Raw genomic sequence first — 23892 nt, 5'->3', positions numbered from 1 at the left:
TCTGCAAAGCGAGCACGAATGTTCATATAGCCTAAAGAGGGCAGGAGGCCTAACTCGCCATTTCATTGGGCCTAAAAACAAGATGTGTGGATAGGCTGAGAGCTGCCCCACCTGCATGTCACTCACTTGGGTGGATACAAAAGGGCGCCATGACAGCGGCCTCTGTAACGTCAACTAAGAGAAGCTGCCGCGCCGGAAAGCAGACAGAAGCCTGCGGAGAAGCGTCCGGCTGGGGAGCAGAACACATGCTGCTGGAAGGAGGCAGCCGCCCGCAAGGCAAAACCCAGGTGTAGGATGGAAGCCAAAACATGTTAAATTGGACTGAAATCCTCATTAAGTCCATTAATGTGAGTGGATAAACGATGGATCCATCGAGCCTCCTTCTGTAGGAGGCAGTGGGTTATGTTGGGCGTATTTTTGACCACATCCAGAATCCACCATAATATGTCATTAGCAGAGTGCTGTAGCTCAATGTAGTGACTTACTAGGGGTGCGGTAAGTGTTTTACACCTGATTCTAGATCGATGTTCTGATATTCTAATATGTACCGGTCGTGAAGTTTGACCAACATACCGAAGGCCACACGGGCATTGGATGCAGTATACCACATGTGCGGTTTTACAGTTTGTCATAGTGGTAAATGTCCATGTTTTTGGCCCAATTTTGAACTCCTTCATTTTCCTGGTGAATTGACAGACAGAGCAAGATCCACAAGGGATCACTTTTGCACTTTTGTTATATGTGGAGCAACACTATAGTCATGAGGCTTTTCCATTATAATACCATGATACATTAACATAAGCTTTGAAGTGAATCAGAGTCACTTGCAGAGCTGCAGATAAGGCACAAAGGGATTAAATGATTTGCTCAGGATCACACACTTGGTTAAATGGTGAAACTGGGATATGGACAATTTAAGCAACCGCACACATCTTCCCAGGTTTAGTTGATATAGATATTTATTAAATCCCCCTTGGGTTTTAAAGCCATAGGGCCTCATTAAACGGACGGCGGTGGACCAAGGTGCTATTAGCACCTTGGTCCATTCCGGTAAAATACCGGCACAGCCTTGGAGGAAAGGGGAATTGCCGCCCTATTCCAAGGTTGGTGGGGCAGTAATTCCCTCTTCCCGCATTGCCCTTCCCCATTACCATTTTTGCCCCAGAGGGCATAATGGGAATGGGGAAGGTGCTAATTACGGCACCACATATTGCGGTACCGAAATTAGCTCCCTGGTCCCTTTGCGGGTTGGTTTTTAATGCCTGCAAAAAGCAGGCGTTAAAGTCTCCAACCCGCAAAGGGACCTCGTAGTAAGGCGGTAAGGGTTAACGGTCACCGGTACCATTAAAGGTGACCGTTTACCCTTACTGCCGTCCATGTAATGAGGCCCACAGTCATTATTTCATAAAGCCTGTAACATTATGCTCCCTTCTCACTTCTGATCACTCCCTCCCATTCCTATTTCTAAAGGGAGAAAGGTCCCTGCTAATAGTAAACCCCCTCCCTCCCATCAGTGCCTAATTGCTCACATTGTAATGCTCATTTGATACAGAGCAACGTGAGGACCCTCTGCTGCCCGGAACTTCTTGGGACCTTGTCCTGGCAGCAGGACACCTCTACAAATTCGGAACGGGTAATGAATGTGATGAGCAGGAATTGCTCAGCACACATTGTCCTGCCAGCGGGACACCTTTGCCGTTGGGCGCCCTCTTTGATGTGCCAAACGGGAGAGGTGTCCCAATGACAAATGTCCCGGTCTGGCTCTTAAAAGAGACATGGGGGGCAGCTTGCCACCCTTGCCTCTCCCCCTTAGTACTCCACTGCTTGGAGACATTTGAACACAGGAAAACATACCTTAATTTTAATCAGTCCGAAGCTTGTGGAAAAATCTATCAGCACATACACATATAAGCTGCTGTGCAGAACCCAAGTTTGAAGATATATGGCATTTAAAAATTTAAAAATTGATACCAAGTATACTTGGTCTCCCACTGCACTGGATTTACCGACGGCTTCTGCCTTTGAATGAATGGAAAAGGGGAATTGCGGACATTCCAATTAATCTGTTCCTTTCGGCCATAGCTTTATAGTTCAGCTAGGTCAAGTCAATTTAGCCCAAAATTTCAAGGGGTGATAAAGTCTGGTCTGCCTAATGGACATTGTGCCACTGTTTCCATGTGTTATTGTATCTGTACATATAAATGTTGTGTGTACACAGTGTATGTCAATGGAGGTGCTGGGTGCATTTGTGTGTGAGTGAGAGTGTATGCAAGCATATATGTGTGGACTTTTGTGCCTGAATGAATGATAAATAATGCATTGTTTGTATGTTCTATTGGAATTAAGTTTGTGAATGTTATGTTGTGTCAGTGGGTGCATGGCCCAATTGAATTTTAAAGATAGGCCACCAGTCTTATGAAAGTTATAACAGAGCGTCAAATGGAAGCTTGTGGTGTAGTAGTCTAGTGTTATCCCTCAGGGATTTAGGTTGTTTGACCGAGGTACAAAATCATGGCGAAATTGACTGTACTCATTTTTGCTGCAAATACGTTTTTACCTCAGTACAAAAAACCAGTACACCCATAAGCCCCCCCTACTTACCTTTTCTCCATCCGCCGCCTCTCCTGTACCCTACAGCGTCAAATCCATCCATCCAACGCGGGTCGGTTATGATGCTGCAGGATCCCTTTTTCTTATTTTTTTTTGTTGAGTCCCCTGCCACCAGGGCTGAGAAAGCGGGGGGAACCCCCACAACCGCTGAAGTCAAAAATACCTAACATGGGGAGCGGGGACACGCCCGCAATCCCAGCTCTTCTTGTTCGGTATCTTCGGCTTCGAACTAATGGTGGTGACCGAATCAGTCAAATCTACCATTCAACCAAATTTGATCGAACAATTTGGCCGAAACGATCCCTAAGAGCCACCACTCGTCCTCCCTCCACCTCACCCCTGTCCCCCCCCCCCAATTTTCAGCAAAGTTACTCCACTGGCGAGAGTTACTAATCCGTTGTGCAGCGTAGTGCCCGACAACGTCCTCTGGGCTGTATTCATCCATTCCTTATGCAGAATAAGTGGCACAAAAAGAGTTCTGCTTTAAGCATGATAAAGCACCTTGCCTGCACCACTCCTTGGCATCCGAAGACAGTGCATGCACACAGCACTGCGCAATGTTTACGTTCTTTCCTGCACTTCTTTCGTTCAGGCGCTGGAGGTGGCTAGAAACTCTCTTTCCCACCTGCTGCGTGCGGGCTGTTCTTCTGACCTCCACTTGGCAGTCGAATGCATACCTATCATTGCCAGCACTCACCTATAAGCATGCACCCCTCATTGTAACCGCTGACAAGCATCCCTATCAGTCAAGCAGAACCAGTAACGATATCACAATACGTTACGTGCTGATAGCCGATGAAAACGATACAAAGCGAATTGGGAAGGTAAATGAATAAAGGCCGTATGATGTGCGCAGGTTGTCAATGGCCTATTTGCATCATCCTTTGACCGTTCCGTTTTATGAATAAGGCTGTCAGATGTATTCGAAGTTCCTTGAGTTAGGAATGGTGACAGCCATGCAGACAGGCAGCACGCAGGCCTGCAGTATAGCGACGTGTGACAGTAGAACACATCAGTACAGAAAACCTATATTTTTCTACTGAAATATGACAAGAGGAAGTTCAAAGAAAATAAGCGTATTTTACACAACCAGCTTCCGTTAGCTGTTATAATTAGTGAAGTACTTCTGCGTTTCACAGAGAACAGAAATGTAAATGAGTTTCGGGGGGTGCTGCAGACTGCATCCGTGCGTTCACTGGTGGAAGATGAAGCGGGCATGAATAATGCAGAGCGCTCGCTCCACTTCGCCACGCCAAGTTACACGCTTCCTGCCAGCACGCACGCACGCACGCACGCGCCATCGACCTCCCATGACGGGGAGAGTAGCTCGCGCAGCGCGCAGCTCCGGGGATTAGCAAAGGGGACGCCCGCGCGCTGCTGTTTGCTGTCTTTGCAATATTTTTCCCGTTGCCGATCTAATAAACATATTCCTTTTGCAGCAAACTCCAGATCTATGGAGTCGAGTGGGGGCTTTCCACTCCCTCGCGCGTTTTGCTCTGCATGCTTCTTCTCTAATAAATCCGCCGCGCGCAAGACTCTGAATGGTTGCACATTGCGGGCTACGAATGTCGAATGCGTATTCGATGTTTAATAAAAATAGCTATTGTGTTCGCGCTGCCTCTTGATATTGTGATGCATTAAGTAATGTTTGGATATGGTTGGCCTCGTTATGCACCATAGTGAGCATGGAATCTAAGAGATAACGTTAAACTAGATTGGATTTCAAAATGAAAGTCCTGCTCTGGAAGTGGTTCCCTTATCGAACACGTTTTAGTCTCACTGTTGTCTTTACAGCTCTATAATGAATGTTCCTAAGGCACTGGGTAACAGTTAGGGGTGAATCGATGTCTTAAAACAAGCGCGCAGACTTTGTGTGTCACAGCTCTCCCCCCAGAGAGGCCTACACCATTGGAGTTCGCTTCTGCAGCTTTATCATCAGAAAAAAGATTACTGGGACACCCCGAGGCACACTCACTACCTCTGGGTAGCTAGGTGCCCAGGTGCCTGGCTCCTCAGCTGCAGCAAAGCTCCGAGGTTCTTTTAGCAATGTGAGGGGAAGGGTCTTCCTTGCTGCTTTCATGGAGTCCGCCCAATCCAGCGAAGCCTTCTCCCTAACATCTCTTGATGTGGGATGGGCTGAGGCCACGTGGTACCCTTTCAGAAAGGGGGATGCTTTCCTAGAAAATATTCCTTTCATCCGACAAACTACCGAGAGCAAGGCAAGATTAGTAACTTTATGTCTGTAAAAATGGATGTGTTCATGTTAATGTTCTAATCAAAGTATACGATTCGCCTTTGGAAATATGTTGTCTGGCAGTCAGCTTCTCTGCCATTGAATAGGCAGGGCCCCAGGGCACAGGAACCAAGTACAATTGAGCACTGGAAATATTGCGTTTTAACATCAGACCCTGTGAATCGAAACACAAGCCTATTGTCGGCAGGTGGTTTTGGATTTAGCAATCTTTTGTGATTAATAGCACAGTGATAACTCTACCGTAAATGCAGTGATGTGAATCTCTGTCTTCCCCCATTGTTTTCACTTTCCGTAAAAACGTACGTTTGGAGTAAACATGTGAACACTTTGGCGACAGAGGCTTGGAAAATTCTCCAAGTGTGGAGCAGCAGATGGCGAAGATGTGTCCCGTCTGGTCTGTCTTGCATGATGTAAGATGTTTTCAAACATTGTCTCTCTTGTCTTCTGATGCATTGACAGCTGGGTGATCTGTGCACCAAGGGACAGAGGGGTCAACCCTATTCTCGACTCCAACCTCACCCATCTTCAGTGTACATGGTGCAATTCGGTTTACCTCTGTAATAAACCAAATAATAAGTGAATGAGTCTTTCTTTTTTATTAGAGGAAATGGGCAAGCAGAAGATTGTCAGAGTTGGCTCCACTGTGAATAGTTCGTGTTTAACAGCAATGCAGCATGTCTTCTGGCACTTTGCAGTTACATAGTCCAGTCCGCAGTTTATCACACTCTGGTTGAATTAAAAGCTTCTTTTTACAATGTGATATTGATAGTTGTCACCTATTCTGACATTTACCACACAATTTGTTCAAATTTGCCTGATGTGACGTTAACGCAATGTTGGCCTTTTAAAGTCACCGGGTGAATAACCTCTACTTGCTTAGCATACAGGCTGGGTGAATAAACCATGTTTGACCAGTAGTGGCCTCTCCATTATTGACAGATCAACTATTCAGATTGCATTTGTACCCTCTGAGAGAATCCATAATGTACAGAACCCTATAGTCAAAAGTATTTTTTCTCTCAACATATATAGTTTTCTCCCAGTATATACAGTGTGACAAATTGACTTCTGCCCTGCAGTACTAGGAGGAGTAGAGGCTGAAGTGCCTACTCAACCCTCACACTTCTACAAACCAAGAGCCATACAGCATAACGATAAAACAGGCACACTTATGAGATAGACCTCCTTTGCCTTTTGTGGTAGTGTGGCCAATGGAAGGAAACACTCTCAAGTGGAACATGAATGTGATTCAGTAACGTCTCAAACAGGAAGTTTAACAGTCCAAAATAAAGGAAGGTCCAATTAAGGTTATATAACATTAGTACCCAGCAAAGGTGTTAGGCAAGATTTGGAGCAGTACCCTTTGGGTGCACTAGAACAACCTTGTCCTCCTGGCAATAGGAACCCAACCTTTGGTATAAGTCTATAGTACACAGGTTGGTAGTGTGGCTGAGCCGCCAGGCTTATCTCAAGAGGGGTCAATGTGAGCAGTAGGGGAGTTACACAGAGATTCACAGTGACAAGTATCCAAATAAACACTTATACTCAAGATTTCCTGATTAAACAATTATTAATTTATTTAACAGTCAAATTGAATTAGCCTTCTTCAGAAGGGGCAATATAACAGTAACAGATAAATACACTCCAAAATACACACTCTCAATATGTCAAAGAAAAGGTTATAGAATAGAACCAGAAATCACACAATTATTCTGAAGCAGGTAAGTACTTTTGAACCCCCAATGCAAAGTAAGTTAACCCCTTCCTGGAAGGAAAGGTAAAACACAATGTCAGAGGAAATAAGAGTTATTAAGGGAGCCAGGCCAGCCAATGTCAATTGAGCAAAACTCTAGGTGAGCTGAAACACTTCTTGTAGGTGTAAAAAGGTCTTGCACAATGTTTTAGAAGTCTTTGTAGAAACAGTAGAATCAATGTAGGGCCACAATCTGGGAGGCTTTTGAAAAGTAGAAGATGCAAGCAACTCTACAGAAGTAACCAAGACAGATCTCAACTGAGATCAAGTAAGGCTACAACAACAAGAGGTAAATTCTCTTATAATGGACATTACCTTTGGTTAGAAGAAATGGTTCCAGCTGGCTTCTGTTCCTGTGTGGCTCTGCAGATCCTGTTGTTCCTGTGACGCAGTCGTGGGGACAAGAGGGAGGACTTCTGGGGACTCCTGAAACACAATGGGACAGTCGGCGACAGAAAAGGACAAACTTCTATTCAGAGGCACTTGGCAGTTTCAACTCTTCGCTTCTCAGCAAATATCACCACTGCCGTCTCATGGATACCACTCTGGACTTTCCTCGCATCTGGGGTCTAGCACTCTGCTGAGGTGGCTCAGGCTTGGTCAGTCCTGCATACTGGGAATCCCTGGAAAAAGAAAACCAGAATAAATGTTCTGTCTGCGGTGGACATTTTTAAATTGTTTTTTTACTCTTTTTTGTTTGGCTGCAAAATGCAGCACATCTCGCAGCCGGGGGAAACAAACATTAGCACCCCGGTCTAATGGGCCAGGGTACTAGTGGCAATAAGCCCCTCAAGTGCGGGCCATTACCGCCTACGTTAATTCCCCAGGGCCTTCGTTACTATGGGCCCCAGGGTCATTACCTTAGGCGGTAATGGCCCGCAGTCTCGGGGCTTATTGCCACAATAACTACTTTAATCAAACACACCACACGCAATGATAACTAAATGGAAAACACTACACAAAGAGAAGTGTTGAGGGAAGAACACAGAATCAGCAAAGATAGACAGATGCAGCACTCTGTGTAAAGAATCAGGGGTAAAAGGCAAGTAACAGCCACAATGCTCTTTTAAAGGATATGGTCTTGGGTGCAAAAGTGATCAAAATGACCTAACCAGGCTCCAGGGCCCAAAAAAGGATCAAGGGGGCAGATAGCAGCAACTGATTTGTTAACATTTTTATTATCTTTATTTTTGTAATCTATGGTTTTAAACAATTCAACCTTTAATAACATTCAATAAAATCACATTACAATATAATACACAAATATTAACTTTTTCAATATAAAATAGATAATAAAATCCATACTGTTTCACACATCATCATTTTAATTCCCAAAAAAGTATAGAATCATATTAATGAGTTTTTAAACAGACTAAATAAATTCCATAATACATAATACATGATTCAACATTCACCCTTTACCCAGAAGCAGCAATCTCTTCCAATTTCAGTGCATTAATAAATCCTACAACTGCTACCACTGTAGATGTGGTGCGCCCAGCCAAGAACATGGCCCACAGTTGATTAGCTCTATCACATGATGGAAAATAGAGAAATATTTTTAGATAGAGATCTAAACCCTGTTAGTGTCTCACATTCCATTAACCAGTGTCTAAGTGCCTCCTTAATTCCTACTGAATTACAATGATGCAGGCTATTTGGTCAGGCGCTAACAGTCCGTACCTCACCAAAATCTGTTTCGACAAGATCAAGATCCAGCGGAATAGGAGAAAAATAGGTTGTGCTAATTTATCTGGATAGAGACTCAAAACGGAACCAGTATTCCCAGATTTGTGTGTTCGCCCTGGAGATGTACCAGCGACAAATACATATGCATGGACTCCTGCATTCTAATCCAATCTTGTTGGTATAATGTAGTTTTCAGTTTTGCTGGACATAGATCAGATCAGAGAAAGAGCAACCAATGTTATCCAATATATCAGTACACAGTTCCTGGATTGCTTTAATCCATAAACATCCCTTTCTAAATAAATAGAGTTAAAGTCTGCAAGCAAAGACTTACTTGAAGGAGATATCATTTTACCCATTGTTGACAGAAATATCTAGTGTGCTCGTGCTCTTAGAGAAACAATTCCCAATTCATATTGAATTGCATTAATTGAGAGGGATTTTGGCACTCTCAAGATCTTCTTCCATATTTTCCCATCCAATGCCGGAAAATGATCTAAAATTCTAAGAGGATAGGTCTCAATGCCGTACAAGAGTTTAGGGACAATTTTGGTTTCTTAGTAATGCATCACTGGTTTCAAAGTGAGCTTTCCATATCTTGGGTCCATCCTAGTTAACTTATTAGCCAAACCAGAGGCATGGTTTTTTAACCACATAGAGCAACTTGACAGTGAAGGCCTTGAATTAATCAAAAATAGTAAGTACATCAACTAGTTAACATTCAACAGAGCATCTTTTCCAATATGTCAATGAAATGTACTCTTTTTCCTACTTTGTGTGAACTGAATGACTTTTGATTTTTCGGGATTGACTTTCAGGGCACGTTTTCTCACAAACTCTGCAAAAGCAGTAATTAGCAGCTAGAGGCCAACCACGGTACAATCAAATAATAAATAATCGTCCGCATAGGCCAACCAGCGGAATCGCAGTCAGGTGACTCTAGTCAGAAGCAGATGTTAAAACCCCATCCACAGGCGGTAATACTGATCTGAGTCACAGGCTGTGAGTCTCTAACGGGACTCACAATCCTATCAGTGCAGTACCACGACAAGCAATGATTAGTTAGGCAACCCAAATGCTCTCAAGACTCCACTTTTCACAAAGTGATATCATCCGTAGGCATCCTTGTCGAGTCATCGCTCGTATCAAGATGGGCTAAATATCGTGATCAGAGCAGTTGTAAGATGGTGTTTGAGCGATGCAGGTTGAAGTGTTCACCAGGATCAGTTTAGGGCTGATATGGTTCAATTTGGGATTGTTACCTCTGGGTAGGGTTGTCAAGTGAGGCTCCCATGGTATGAGTTGAGGGTTGGTGACAGTGAAAGCAGTGATCCTGATTCACCGGTGTGTGGTACGACGAAGCGGCAGATCGAGGTTGAGCTGTGCCAAGTCATTTGTGTAACAGCTGGTTAGAGTTGACAAGTGACACTAAAGCGGTTCTAGTCAGGGTCCGGCGTTAAACAGTTTAATCAAGCAGAATAGACGATAGGCTCTGCAAGGCATGATGCAATCTAGAGCTTACTCGAGATGCAAGCACGCTGGTCTGAAGTGTTTGACTGAGTGCCAAAGCCAGCACCAGTGTGTCCTGTTGTTTGAAATGTGACAAACCTTATTTGAAAGCACTTTGACGGTTTGATGCTGTGAAAATAAGGGTCCTGGCTGTCTTGCCTCAGGATGCCGTGAATCCTAACCGAGGGATTCATGGTAAGATTGGTCCTTGTTCCCAGAATTTGGGCACAGGTGTGTATGTCTTAAGATGACAGGAGGCAGGATAAGTAGGTGCCCCAGTCCCCACAGGCACACTCCCACCATTCAACTGGCAGGAGAAGCTGCCATCCACCATCCTACTCGATGCCTCTGTGATCAGGGTGACAACTAGCAATCTACAAGATGCAACCTTTCTTTTAAATGCATCCAGCCTCGCCGACTACATTTGTGTAATTATGCCCCTAAATACACTAAATATATTGCCCATGCTGAGCATGATGACAAAAAAGCACCTTGCAGCATGTGTGTGTGCTTTAAACAACAAACAACTAAATTTGAAATGCAGCCATTCCCCGAAAAACATGATTTGAAAGATGTCAAGATGACCTCCGCCGTTTCAACAGACTCTCTGGCCCCAGAGCCTCCTCCTTGCTCCAGTCTTCCCAGCACCACAATTGGGCAGGAGAGAGCCTATCAAGACCCTTGTTAGCAGGCCCAGTCCAGGAAGGCCCACTAGCAAGGCCATCTCCTGTCGGTGCCTGTCAGGGCCTGGAAGCCTTACCAAAACACCCGCCCACCTCTCCAGCTACCCACCATGCACTGGCCTTAAATTTGCTCCCACGCTGGGTAAGTCCACATTACTGCTGCATTCCCCAATCCAGGCCAACCCCACGCGAGATCCACTCCCTCCACCATGCCCTTCCCAATGCGCTCTCCCCGCCTGTCACTTTCATTAGGCCCCGCTGCTTTGGGAGAATCATAGTGATATCCCAACACCCAAAACGTACTCACCTAGCCCTATGCCCAGTATTGTCCTGCACAAGCACCCCATACCACTGTGTTGTCTCCAAATCGCCCCCTGTGAAAGATCATTCTCACTCCCTTGCTGCCCCTAGAAAGCCCATGGGTTTCACCTCCTCCCTTCCATGAGCCCGCTGCAATGAGTCTCAACTGGAGGACACTCCCCCGTCCCTTCCCATCACCATAGAAATCCCAAAATGTGGGAGTCCTGCCCATACTCGCCAACCTCACTGCAGGTTGCTAACGTCTCCCTCCAAGCCGACCTCATGCACCCTCAAACATGCTCCACCATGATATAATATGATATGATATGGCATTTGTAACACGCCTATACACAAGTGTTTCAAGTATTACACTATACACCATGTATTGCCTTCTCTTAGCACCTGACCCAAATGCCTTACACAACTCGTACATCAGTGAGACTGCCTCAGTTCTACTGCCCACAGCCATTAACATGTACTTCTACTACAACGCACCCATGTTTGAGCCTAACCTACTGCTGTTGACATTCATATTAACTACTTTGTGTTTAAAGTTGCTTCTGCGCTAATGCCACTGACCACTCAAATGCACTTCAATCGCCCTCTGACGAAGTTTACTTCTGACTGCATGTCCATACCTGATATGTTGAACATGAACCATTTTCTGCTTAAGCATGTACCAGATTTACCACCTCTAATTATTGAACTACACAACAACCCCCATCTACCATACAGCACCTTCAATGTGTCACCTATCCCTGTCAACATACCTTTAACTCATCCGGTGCCTTAAGGCAAACCACTGAAAATGTCCACTAAACCCCCGCCTTCCAGGCTCATTGCACCCCTCACCATCGCATGTGCTACCCTGACCACTTCCAGCCCTCCACAACTGCCTGGAGCCCTAACATTCAGCCCCACCATCCAGTGGGGACCCCCTGAGTAATTACCCTGGTTAACAGTTCCCCATTGCCCTACCATTTGGACCAGCCCCAAACCCGCGGATCAAACAGCTAGCATCCGTTCCACCCGATACCACGCCGTTCCCCCATTGAGCCAGCCTCTCATTCAGGGACCTGTCTCCCCCCAAAGTAACCCAACTCCACAGCACAGTTCTCACCCCCTTGGTAACAAGCATTGACACTCCCTGCACAACTCTGAACTCACAACTCTGCGTGGGTGCTGCCAGAGTATCGTGACTTCACTCTCATACCTCTGCGTCCAAACTCCACCCACCCATTCATCCCGTCCTAATCCACATCGACTCACCAGAACTGCAGGCATGACCCCTGCACTTAAGTACAGATCAACCACCACTATGGCCACCCCTCCCATGGTTGCAGACCCTGCTACCCCTCACAAAACAAACTCCTTTGCCTACATTATTATCGCCAGACATCAGCGCCTCCGATCTCACACATATGCCCCCACACCAACACCCCTGATTCCGACTCCCTATCCAAAGCCACTCCCACCCCATCAGCCACATGCCCTTGCACCGTTCCAGGCCCAAACATTTTTCCTGTGCCCTCATCAATGCCTGATCCTTTTGCGCCCACGCACCTGACATATATGACCTTATACTAGACAAAGATTTGGACCTGCTAGCCATCACAGAAACCTGGCTGCATGAAGAGGCTGGCCCCTCCCTATCCCTCACCCTACCCACTGGATACTCCATTCTCAGATTTGACAGAGACGCCAACCCAGACGGAGCAGTGGCCTTCATCTATGAATCACTGCTCCCCATCAGAGCCTGCCCACTCCCACCGTTGACAGGCTATGAATTCCTACTTGCAGACCACCATCAACTTCCGACTCCTTTACCTCCAACCCAACCACCCCAGCACCCATTACGCTGACATCCCCCTCCTCAATCCTAACACCAAATTCCTGCTCTTAGGTGACTTCTACCTAGGTTTAAATAAACCCAAGGAAATCTACAGCCCTCACCACATCTCTGCATGAGATGAACTTTACTTAAGCTGTCTTTGCCCCCACACACTCTAAAAGCTTTTTCCTCTACTGGATCTTACATCTCAACCTCCATAGAACCGGCTCCCTGGACTGATCACTCTGTGATCCAATTCACCTTGACCCTCGTCTCCACCCCACCCCTAAAACTGACAGCCGCCCGCACATTACTGTGAGAAAGACCCCTAAATTAACCAGGAAACTACTAGAACCCACCATTCCTGCCTCCCTTGACTCGCAACCCAACACTGCTAGCCCCAAAACCATTCTTAAAGGGTAGCTTGACATATTTTGCACACCAAAAATATTGCCGTATATATGGTTGTCTGTCTCGCCATAGGTGATATTTTTGGGGGATATCATTTGTGGGAGCAGGGGCAGCGGGGGGTGCCCCTCGCACATTTAAAAATAATGCTGGGTTGCAGGGGTGTCCCCCTGCAGGCTCCATGGCTCAATATCGCTGAAAAATATGGTGATATTTTTGTATCGCAATATTTTTGCGGGGATATGAACACATGGAACCTTCTTAAAGTTTACAACTTCACTCTGCTCACTGCACTTGACCTGCACGCTGCCTTAGAAACCACGTTATGCAAAAAAAACATTTGTCACAATTGGTCCACAGATGAACTAATCTCCCTCTGCAAACTGATACGTGCCCAGGAACACTTCTGGAGAAAAAACCCTCCTCGTCCAACAAAGAGGCATTTAGTGCCACTGCTAAATCCTACAAAACAGCTATTATCACCACCAAAGCTGGCATATACAACACCACGATAAATGAAGCTCCAGTCCCACCCTCTAAGCCAGCTTCCCGAAAGACAAAGCCTGGTGCCCCTCAGTACAATCAGAATTGAATAATAAAATCCACAAGCTCAGAGAGAAAACGATGCTCAAAAAAAGCTCTGCTCCCTAACCCCAAAACAGAGCCCTCTGTCCCCAACACCACCCCCACACCCATGACCCCTCCATTCTTCTTCTTCCCCCTCGTACCAGCTGAGGTGCTCACCACCATCCAACCACTCAAAGTGTCCAATTGCTCAGACGATATTTGCCCTGCTCACATCATTAAAATATGCTCTGACCCCCTCTCTCCCACCACTGCCAAATTTATAAACACTTTCTTCAAGGCCCACTCAGTGCCCATCACAATCAAAGAATCCCTCCTAACCAACTACCGTCCTATCACAACAGTCCCCTTCCTTTGGAAAATTCTGGATAGCACTGCCTACACCAACTGCAAACCTACCTAGAAGCCCATAATCTTCTCAGCTCTCGCCAATCCGGCTTTAGGCCTGGATACAGCACTGTATTGACCCTCCTCGATGTTAAGATTCAGCTTGATCAAATACATGGCCATCCTCCTCCTACTGGACCTCTCTGTGGCTTTTAACCTTGTCAATCACAATACCCTATGTCATCATCTCACCGCCACCTTCAACCTTTCTGCCGAAGTGGCTATCTGGATCAGATCCTTCTTGAGCGACTGATCTTCCAGAGTCCTCACTGGGGCTGAAGCAGCCAACCCCATCCTCGTCTGCTATGGAGTTCCTCAAGCTTTCTGCCTCTCGCCTACACTGTACAATATGTACGCTAAACCCCGTTTTGACCACCTGGACAGCCTAAACATCCCATACACGAGTTTTGCCGATGATACGCAGGTCCTGCTGAAACTCACCAGCAACCATGAATTGGATTCTGCAAATATCAACCAGATTTACAGCATCATTCAGGCTTGCATGACTAACCACCACCTTTGCCTGAATGATGACAAAACAGAGCTCCTCGTTGTAGGGTTCCCACACCATCTTAAACACCTTGAACCTGCATTGCCTCCTTTTGCATTAGTAGAAACAACACTTCCATCTTGACACGCATCAAAACATTGGGAGTTTATCTCAACTCTGACCTAAACATGAACAGACATGTCAAGGCTATCGCCTCATCTGCAGCCTACTCCACCAAACATGTAAACCTCTCCAGGAAATTCCTCACCCCCAACAACTGCCTCAAGCCGGCCAGGGCACTCATTGGCAGCAAATTAAACCATTGCAATGCCATCCTTTCAGGTACCTCAACCAAAAATATAAATAAACTACAGCTTATCCAAAATAACGATAACGCCCTGAGGGCAGTCTGTGGTTTGAAATGCTCCGACCATATCTCGCTAGCAAGACGCAAAAGCACATTGGCTACCAATCAAGATTTGCATTGAGTTCAAAATCCTCTCTATATCCCATCGCTGTCTCCATAACACAGCCTACCGCCCTACCTCGCCCATTGCATCGCAAGGAAACCCAATCCTCGCCTCATGCGACCCTCCACTGCCACCACCCTAATCACCCTGAGATATACCAGAAAATGTGCCAAAGGGACCAGCTTTACTCTCATTACCCCAACTCTCTGGAATACTCTCCCCCCCTGTACCCAAGATGAGCCCTCCTATCTGATCTTCCAGAAGAAATTAAAAACAGCATTATTCAACAAATGTGCCTAACTACCATTGCAATGCTCTGTCTCCACCTCTGGTGCCTCTCTGCGACAATGTCTGCATTCATAACTGACCTGCTCTGTAACCTAATGTAACTTTGTCAGTAAATTTTAACTAATCCTCTCCTGACCGGGATAACTCTGTAACCCACAGTCGCAATGTACTTACTGTAATGCAATCATCTCTAGGGCCGTGATAACTCCGGGCCTGGGTGCTACCATCAAATTAAATAAATAAAATAAAGAAATTAAAAATATAGTCTTGTGGAATTACTCATGCTATTGGGTAGCACGGGGTACTGTAGGGAGCTATTGGAACAAGTTGGTCTTTGTTGGGGAGGTAGGCAGGGATCTATACTAGTAGCATACAGAATTCCACAAGGCTTTATCCTGCCCCAACATCTTCAATCGCTACATGGAAATTCTGGTGGGATTCCTCGTCAACACCAACATCAAGATACACCAATATGCAGATGATACACAGTTTTACCTAAAGATCAATTGCATCAACAACATCTATTGACTCACATACTGTCTGTCCCTCTTCGATTCCTGGATGTATAGCGCATACCTGAACCTTAACCCAGCAAAGAGTACATGAATTCTCCTATATATGCAATACTGGTCCATCTAAGCTCATAGGCATGGAAAAGATGTTGATGAGAGCATCATGGCCAATGCTGTCAAAGACAGAAGAGAGGTTGATTAGTACAAATAGGGAGGGGGCTCCTTTGTACATAATTTGTATAGCACCATTGATAACTTGGAGGGTGACAGTCTTGAACAGTGTGCTGCATTATGGTCAGTAACTGAATTGGTAGTCCTGCAGGAGCTTGTGCTGGCAGATACTTTCATGAAACTGGATGGCAGTGATATTGTCTCTCTTACTAGAATTGTCATGCTATATTTCACATGCTTGCGGAAAAAGCAAGCACACATGCAACAACATTATATAAGGAAAATAAAAAGCAATATTAAGAGGCTAGTTAACTTTTTATAGTTAGTAACGTTACCTTTAAAACAAAATGTATGCAACAAAACCATTGATATTCAGTAAAAACATTAAGGAACGTGATGGTTAGCTGACGGTTTAACGCAACATCTGTAATAGAGAACCTGTGCATTGCGTTTGAGTTGTTCTGTCGCACATCCCATCAGCAAAACCATGACATCACAGATGACAGCATGGACATCATTGCATATGACATCATTTATAGCAGCACTGATTGCATCACCCATGGCATCACTTGAAACTAGAGGATGCTGGTGACATCACAGATAGCATCACTGATGAAATCACTGGTCTCATCAGTGAAATCACTGGCTACCTGTCAGATTAAACACTTCTCTTCCTAAATGCTGCATGAAATATGACAAACATGTTCTGTAGGTGTACATGCAGTGCATGTTGTTATGGAGGATGTAATATACACCTGTCAGTTTGTCATGCATACCTAATAATAAGAAAAGGGTATTATTACAACATTAGGAATAATGAAGGAGTACTTTTCTTTCCAAAAATACTTCATGCTATTAATAATCTACAATTTTATATACAATAGTATTTCCTCGAAACAGTGTATTTTTATGTGATTGACCTTTACAGGCCATCTACCAAAAGAATGACATTTATTCAGGGTAAAGGCTTTGTTTCCCTTTTGGTAAATGAACTTACTTTGTTCTTAGATAAAAGGAAAACAAAGCTTAACAAAATGATTCCCTCTAATTCATGTTAGTTTTATGTTTTAGACTGCTGCAAGGTCGTAGATAGATTACTTACAACATCTGTTAAGATAGTTGCCAAAACAGGCTATATGTAGAGTTTTTACGATAGGTCTGCATACAAGCAGACTAACTGTCAACATATTCTGAAGAGCAAATTCATTAATTTAAGAAAACAACTTTCTAGTCTATATTTTCGTGGCAAAGAACTAATTCAAGGTCCCGGTCATAAAGAGACATGGATACTCTTTGATTGTACGTGCTCTTTCTATAGTGCATGTCTTATGACCATTAGAATATCATGGTCGAGAAGAGACAGCATTTAGAGATGTAAAGAAGAGACAAACATTGTTTCTGATGCCGTACAATCTGCTGCCTTTATGTGTGGTAGTGTCTTTTCTTTATTTCACATACATACAACTATCTAATAGTTTCAGACTTGATCCATTACACCTGTAATGTAATTGATGATGTCATACATTATACCACGTGTGATGTCATTAGTGATGTCAGCTGTGATTCCATCAATGTACTATAGATACAAGATATGGCCTTGGTGATGAAATAAGTGATGGTATAAATGATGTCATATATAATGGGGTCAGTGATGTCATCTGTAATATCATCATTGTGCAGATCATCTGCACAACACAGGGACACATAGTTTAGCTAGCATAGCTTCAACACCTGCTGCATTTCAGAGGGTTAGTTACATTACCACTGTAACTAACTGATTTTACTGACGCCATGAGTTTTGTTGCATTGACTTCATTCACCTTAACTGATTTTTAAATAATGTTTTTCACTAAATTTCAATGTTTTATATGCTACATTGTTTCCCACCGTAATGTAATTGATGATGTCATACATTATACCACTGTGATGTCATTAGTGATGTCAGCTGTGATTCCATCAATGTACTCTAGATACAAGATATGGCCTTGGTGATGAAATAAGTGATGGTATAAATGATGTCATATATAATGGGGTCGTTGATGTCATCTTTCATGTCATCATTGTGCAGATCATCTGCACAACACAGGGACACAGAGTTTAGCTAGCATAGCTTCAACACCTGCTGCATTTCAGAGGGTTAGTTACATTACCACTGTAACTTACTGATTTTACTGACGCCATGAGTTTTGTTGCATTGATTTAATTTACCTTAACTGTGTTTTAAATAATGTGTTTCACTAAATTTCAATGTTTTATATGCTACATTGTTTCCCACCGGTTAGCAGTAGCCTTTATGTTATGAGACAATTTCAGTACTTCTTATACTTCTTACATAAAGGCTGTATTATATTAAAAACTACACGTTTGTTTAAAAAACAAAACGTTTTTATTGGCAACATGGGACTTATGTGCCAGCCAATCAAGGTGCTCAGAAAATGGGCTGTATTCACTGCTATGAGCTCACATTCCAATCAGCCCATCAGCTGTGTATCTTGCCTGATCACCCCTGCCATATGTCAAGCCGTCTCACAACTTCAGCACCCGCAATGTACACTCTTGGTTGCTAGATCCTCCCTGAATTGAAAAACAATGGATATACTGAAAAAAATGGATCTACTGAAGTCCGTCCTTTGTATTGATTACACCGACATCGATACAAGACATCATATAGCCTTCACAGATTCTTCCAAGTCTCTGGTAGGTAATACGTTTAGTTTGTAAAATTCCCAAGCAGACTTTAACACATGCATGGTGACATTTCGGATGCTAATGTTAATATAGTCCACAGTCAAGGGACAACCTGGTTGGTAATGTCACCACTTGCTGTGTTAAGGGATTCCTGACTTTGCTCAGGCCTTTAACTTGGGTTACCTGCCATGCCAAAACAACCAATTGCAAATAAGCACATTCTAGCTTACATATTAATTTATATAAATAAATAATCATCTTACCTTATGTAGTTGACTTAATATTAATCAGAATGATTCATCTTAGGTTTTTGTCATGAAAATCTGCTGAAAACGAAAATTAAACAAATCATTTTAGACAACATGAAATAATATTAGAAAGTTGAAAAATGCTTTTGTTTTCAGCCCTTCACATCTGCACTTAAAGAAAAACACGTATTTGTATATAATTAGGAGACTGCAGAGGAAAATAAACAACTGACAACAGAGAAAAACCTATTCACTTTTTATTTTTTTAATCTTTTGGGAGTTTACATAGTCCAAGAAATTTAGAAAGTCATTTGAATTTTTTATTGTTTCTGACACCACTTCTTTATGGCTACTACATACTATACAACTGCAGCATAATATTCAAAGCACAGTTCAAATGGTGTACATAGCGATATCTGCCTAATGCCAGTAAGACTGAGATCCTTTTCATTGGGACCCCTGCCCCCGCTTTCTCTCTTCCATTCTGGTTGCCCTCCTTGGGCCCTCTTCCTGCACCTTCCAGTGTGGCAAAAAACCTTGGTGTCATCTTCGACTCCACTCTCTCCTTCTCTACTCACATCATGGAAGTTGCTAAGAAGTCTCACTACCAGCTGCACCTCCTCAGAGGTATTCTTCCTTTTCTCACTTTCCCCCTGAAGTTCACTGTCTCCAGAGACCTGGTTCTCTCTAGGCTGGACTACTGCAATAGCCTGTTTCTCAAGCTTCCTTCCTCTACTCTCCACTCTCTGCAACTAATCCAGAACAGGACTGCAAGACATGTCTTTGGCCTCAAACCCAGGCATCATATCTCACCAGCCCATAAATCTCTCCACTGGTTCCCGGTGGCTGCAAGGATCATGTTCAAGACCCTTTGCATCATCCACAAGGCTTTCTGGGCTGGGACCTGCACTACATCCAACTTTCTATTCCTAAACACTTTCCTTCTCGAGCCCTTCGCTCAGTCACCTCCAACTATCTGAGGGCTAGACACGTTCTAGGCAGAGAGTGGATAGTAGATCTCTCTCTTCTGCAGGTGCCTCCTTCTGGAATGGCCTCCCTGCCCCTCTCAAACTTGAGCCGTACCACCTAATGTTCTGGAAGCAGCTCAAGACCTTCCTATGTGCTTGTGCTTTCTCTCTCTCTCTCTCTCTCACTCTCTCTCCCTCTCTCTCTCTCTCTCTCTCTCTCACCTGCTTATCTACCAGTCTGCTGTGCTGACTGGTTGCCAGGCTACCCTCAGAATCTCAATGGGCACCAGGCTCCTCCATGACCAGTAGCACCTGCACTACCTCTGGGCCTACTGCGCACTTGGGGCTGTACCTGTAACCCAACAGTCCCCTGCCTCCTTGCATTTATCCAGAGGTGCGCTGCTCTGGCTGCACTTACTTAGAGCAATGCTTCCCTTATTGCACTTCTCCTCTCCCTCTCCCCCTGCACTTGTAGAATCTGAATGACACAAGGCCTAGTAAGATTATTTGTTTTGTCCTCCCCCTCTCTTCCTTACCTTAACTTGTCACACCAAGAAACACTTGTGTGTACAGGTGTGTTATAAATTACGCATCATAACATATGATATTGTATCATACGCAAACATATATATATACCACCATTGCTACAATACATTAGTTTAACATTGTACTACCTTTGGGAATACTGCCATTGGCGGAGCAGATTCCTGGTAATGAATGTTCATAACTATTTATTTGTATTTTGTATTTGTTTATTATTTGTATCGTGCGCCAAATCCTGAAGTAACTGGGCGCTTGAAAAAACGTAAAGGTTACACACATAGGCAGGCATACAGATTATCATCAACAAAGAGGACCCTGGGTACAGGTGAGTCAAGATGTGAGATACAGGAGATACAATACAGTAGTGAACTAAACAGGAGGCTGAGCCAAGACATAGATGGTGATCGGCCTGCCTAGTGAGTACATCTTACTGAGGAGGCTTGTTGCTCAGCCAGTTTTTTATACTGGCTTTAAAAGTGAGGAAGGAGGGTTCCTGTCTGAGGGGGATGGGGTAGAGTTCCATCATTTGGCAACTTGAACTGGGAAGAGAGAGAGTTGAGTCGAGGTATACCCCCAATGTTTTTATGTCTTTGGAGAAGTTGATTAAATCGACATCAATGATGAAAGAAGAGTATCTAGTGTCAAGTTTATTCAGGCGTGCCTGAGTACCCACGATCATTAACTCAGTCTTATCATCATTGAGACAATGGCCGTTCGTGGCCATCCAGGCTTGGATTTCAAGATAGATGTTGTTTAGAAGTTTGGAGTCGTGGTTGTAACAGCCAGTGAGATGGATGAGGATTTGGGTGTCGTCTGCATAGTTGGTGTAGACGACACCCAAGTTGTCCAGGCAGTCAAAGAGTAGCTTCGTAAAGATATTGTATAATGTGGGTGATGCACAGGATCCCTGAGGGACACCACACAATATCAGAGTCAGGTCTGCTGAGGCCGAGGGAGAGAAGACTCTGGTGGTCCGGTTTGATAAGAAGGATTTAACACAGTCGGATGCATCAGTGGAGAATGCTGCTGCTGTGGTAAGGTGTTTTGTGAGAATTTAGTGGTCGACGAGGTCGAAGGCTGCAGATAGGTCAAGTAGTAGGAGGATTGCAAGCTTGCCTTTGTCCTTCACCTCGTCCATTTGGATCTTTAGATCTAGGAGGGCTGTCACAGTTCCATGTCTGGGTCTGAAACCAGATTGTCTAAGTCCTGGGAGGTCGTTCTCCTCTAAGTGTTTCTGGATTTGCAGATAAGCCACGCGATCCAGAGTTTTTAGAAGGAACGGGACGGTGGTGATGGGCTTGTAGTTAGTGAGGATATTAGGGTTCAAGATTTTCTTTTTTTGTAACGGCATAACCCAAGCTTGCTTGAGGTTGTTAGGAACCTGATTGGAGGAAAATTAGGAGTTTATCAAGGTGGTGATGAAAGGGGCTAATTTATTTGCTCCTTCCTTGATGTTGGTGGCCAGGCAGATATCGCCTTGGCAGTGGGATAGTTTTAGGCTTTTTATGATGTCTTCAATTTCATTAGGAGTTACTTACGAGAAGGAGAAAGGGGTACAGGGGTGCAAGGATTTTTCTGGGCTGAGAGCCCGTGATGAGGCTTGCGTTTTTAGCTTTGATTTTATTTTTGAGTAAGGTGATTTTATCTGCGAGGGCTTGCTGGATTTTAGTACACCATTCTGCATTTTTGTTACAGTCTTGTGTGGGTGGTGCAGGGGATTTGGGCTCTTTTAGCATGCTGAATAGTTCCTTTGTACTGGATTTGGCATTCTGGATTCTGGAGTCGTAGGTGTCTTTTTTGGCCAAAAGGATGGCCGCCTTGTAGATAGTGGATGCTGATGTGAATGCAGTTTTGTTAGAGATGGAGAGTACTTTGCACCAGGTGAATTCTGCTGATCTTTTTGCGATTCTGAGCCTTTTTAGTTTGGGGGTGAACCACTTGTTGAGGTGAGCCAATGGTTTGGCTTTCCTGAGTTTGCGAGGGGCTGCAATATCTAGAGCAGATTAAAACGTGCTGTTGTAGAGGTCTAACAAGTTGGGTGGGTCGAGGTTATTGAATTTAGTCTCATTAAGGATAATGAGGGGCTGGAGGCTGTCCATGGTGATGTCCCGACAGTTTCTGGATAGCGATGGGGGTGCTAGTGTGGCTTTGGCCGAATAGGGTCCAGGGATAGAGAACAGGATGAGGTGATGATCTAACCATGCAACAGGTACATTTTGGGCGATGGAAATTCAGCAGTTAAGGTCAGAGACCCAGTCTAGTGTTCTGCCTTTGGAATGGGTGAGTGTTGTAATTCTATGTATAAAATGAAACTTCACCTCACTGAACTAGTGTACATTCACAACCTGTCTATACTGTACTCATCCTTTGACAGGATTATTTTTGCAGATGAAACCTGGAAGACCATCCATCTATACTGTGCACAAATCAAAGTTACAAACCAGACGGGAAGACCTAGATTCTGCATCATAATTATCCACCAACTCGCTAGAATTAAGGTGATGTATAGTTAAAATCTCATACACAGGCTAGCAGCTTCAGCTTCAGAAGCACACTGAAACTGTATTTATCATCTTAATTTCAACCACAGCAACATTAGCAACTGGAAGATTTTCTACAGGCATAAGACTAGAATATTGTGCACTCACATTTACCAGATATTCCAGAGTTATCTACATCTTTCCAAAGTGTATAAGTTGCTGTCAGATTTTTTAAAAATCTTTTGTAGTAACATCATTCATAAATACCAATAAAAGATCCTTGGTCTGTCGTCTGACAAATAAACTCTGAACACTTTTTATAGTTCAAGTTGCAAACCACTTTCCCCTTCAGGTTCCTGCACATACTTGGTATGAGGAAGGTGAAACGACTGTGCCTCACGCCTCACCATTACCTGAAATGGATGATTTGTTTTCAATGCAATTGCCTCAAGCATGTTCATGTTTGAAGTGTTTTGTGAACATTTCAGAATTCCTAATTATTCACAATGCATCTGGGAGCCATGAAACCCTTCTTACCTAAAAATACATGAACATTGTTAAACTGATCCTCTACAAGCAAATACAGGAACAGAGCTTTCCCCACATCTTATTTTTCATCATTAACTTGCAATGGTAACTTTCTGTATCAGTGACATGTAGATTATGCCCCAACAAGACTTCCAAACGTTGTCTGTCTTTTCACTGACAACCGACTCCAAGAGAGCCATTCCTTTACCATATTTTTGCAGAATGAGTCTGAACTGAAACATATCTTATGCGCAAAACTGAAAATGCTATTCATTTCACTCACTGTCTCATAATTTAGCACTTTGTTTAAAAGTTCACGATAGAAAAATATGTGTTACAAAAATAGGTATGGTGCACAACTTTAATATGCATATGGTGGAACTTGATAGTAAAACATCTTTCGGCCAAACAAGCCACAGAATGATCCCGCAAACCAATGGATTCTCGCATTTCACAATGATCAATGTATTGCAGAATTGTAAGTTGCTTTTACTGCT

Source organism: Ambystoma mexicanum, chromosome 6p (genome assembly GCF_040938575.1).
Source record: "Ambystoma mexicanum isolate Mex_15411 chromosome 6p, UKY_AmexF1_1, whole genome shotgun sequence".
In the NCBI taxonomy this organism is placed as follows: Eukaryota; Metazoa; Chordata; class Amphibia; order Caudata; family Ambystomatidae; genus Ambystoma; species Ambystoma mexicanum.
Note: the sequence above shows the minus strand (reverse complement) of the source record.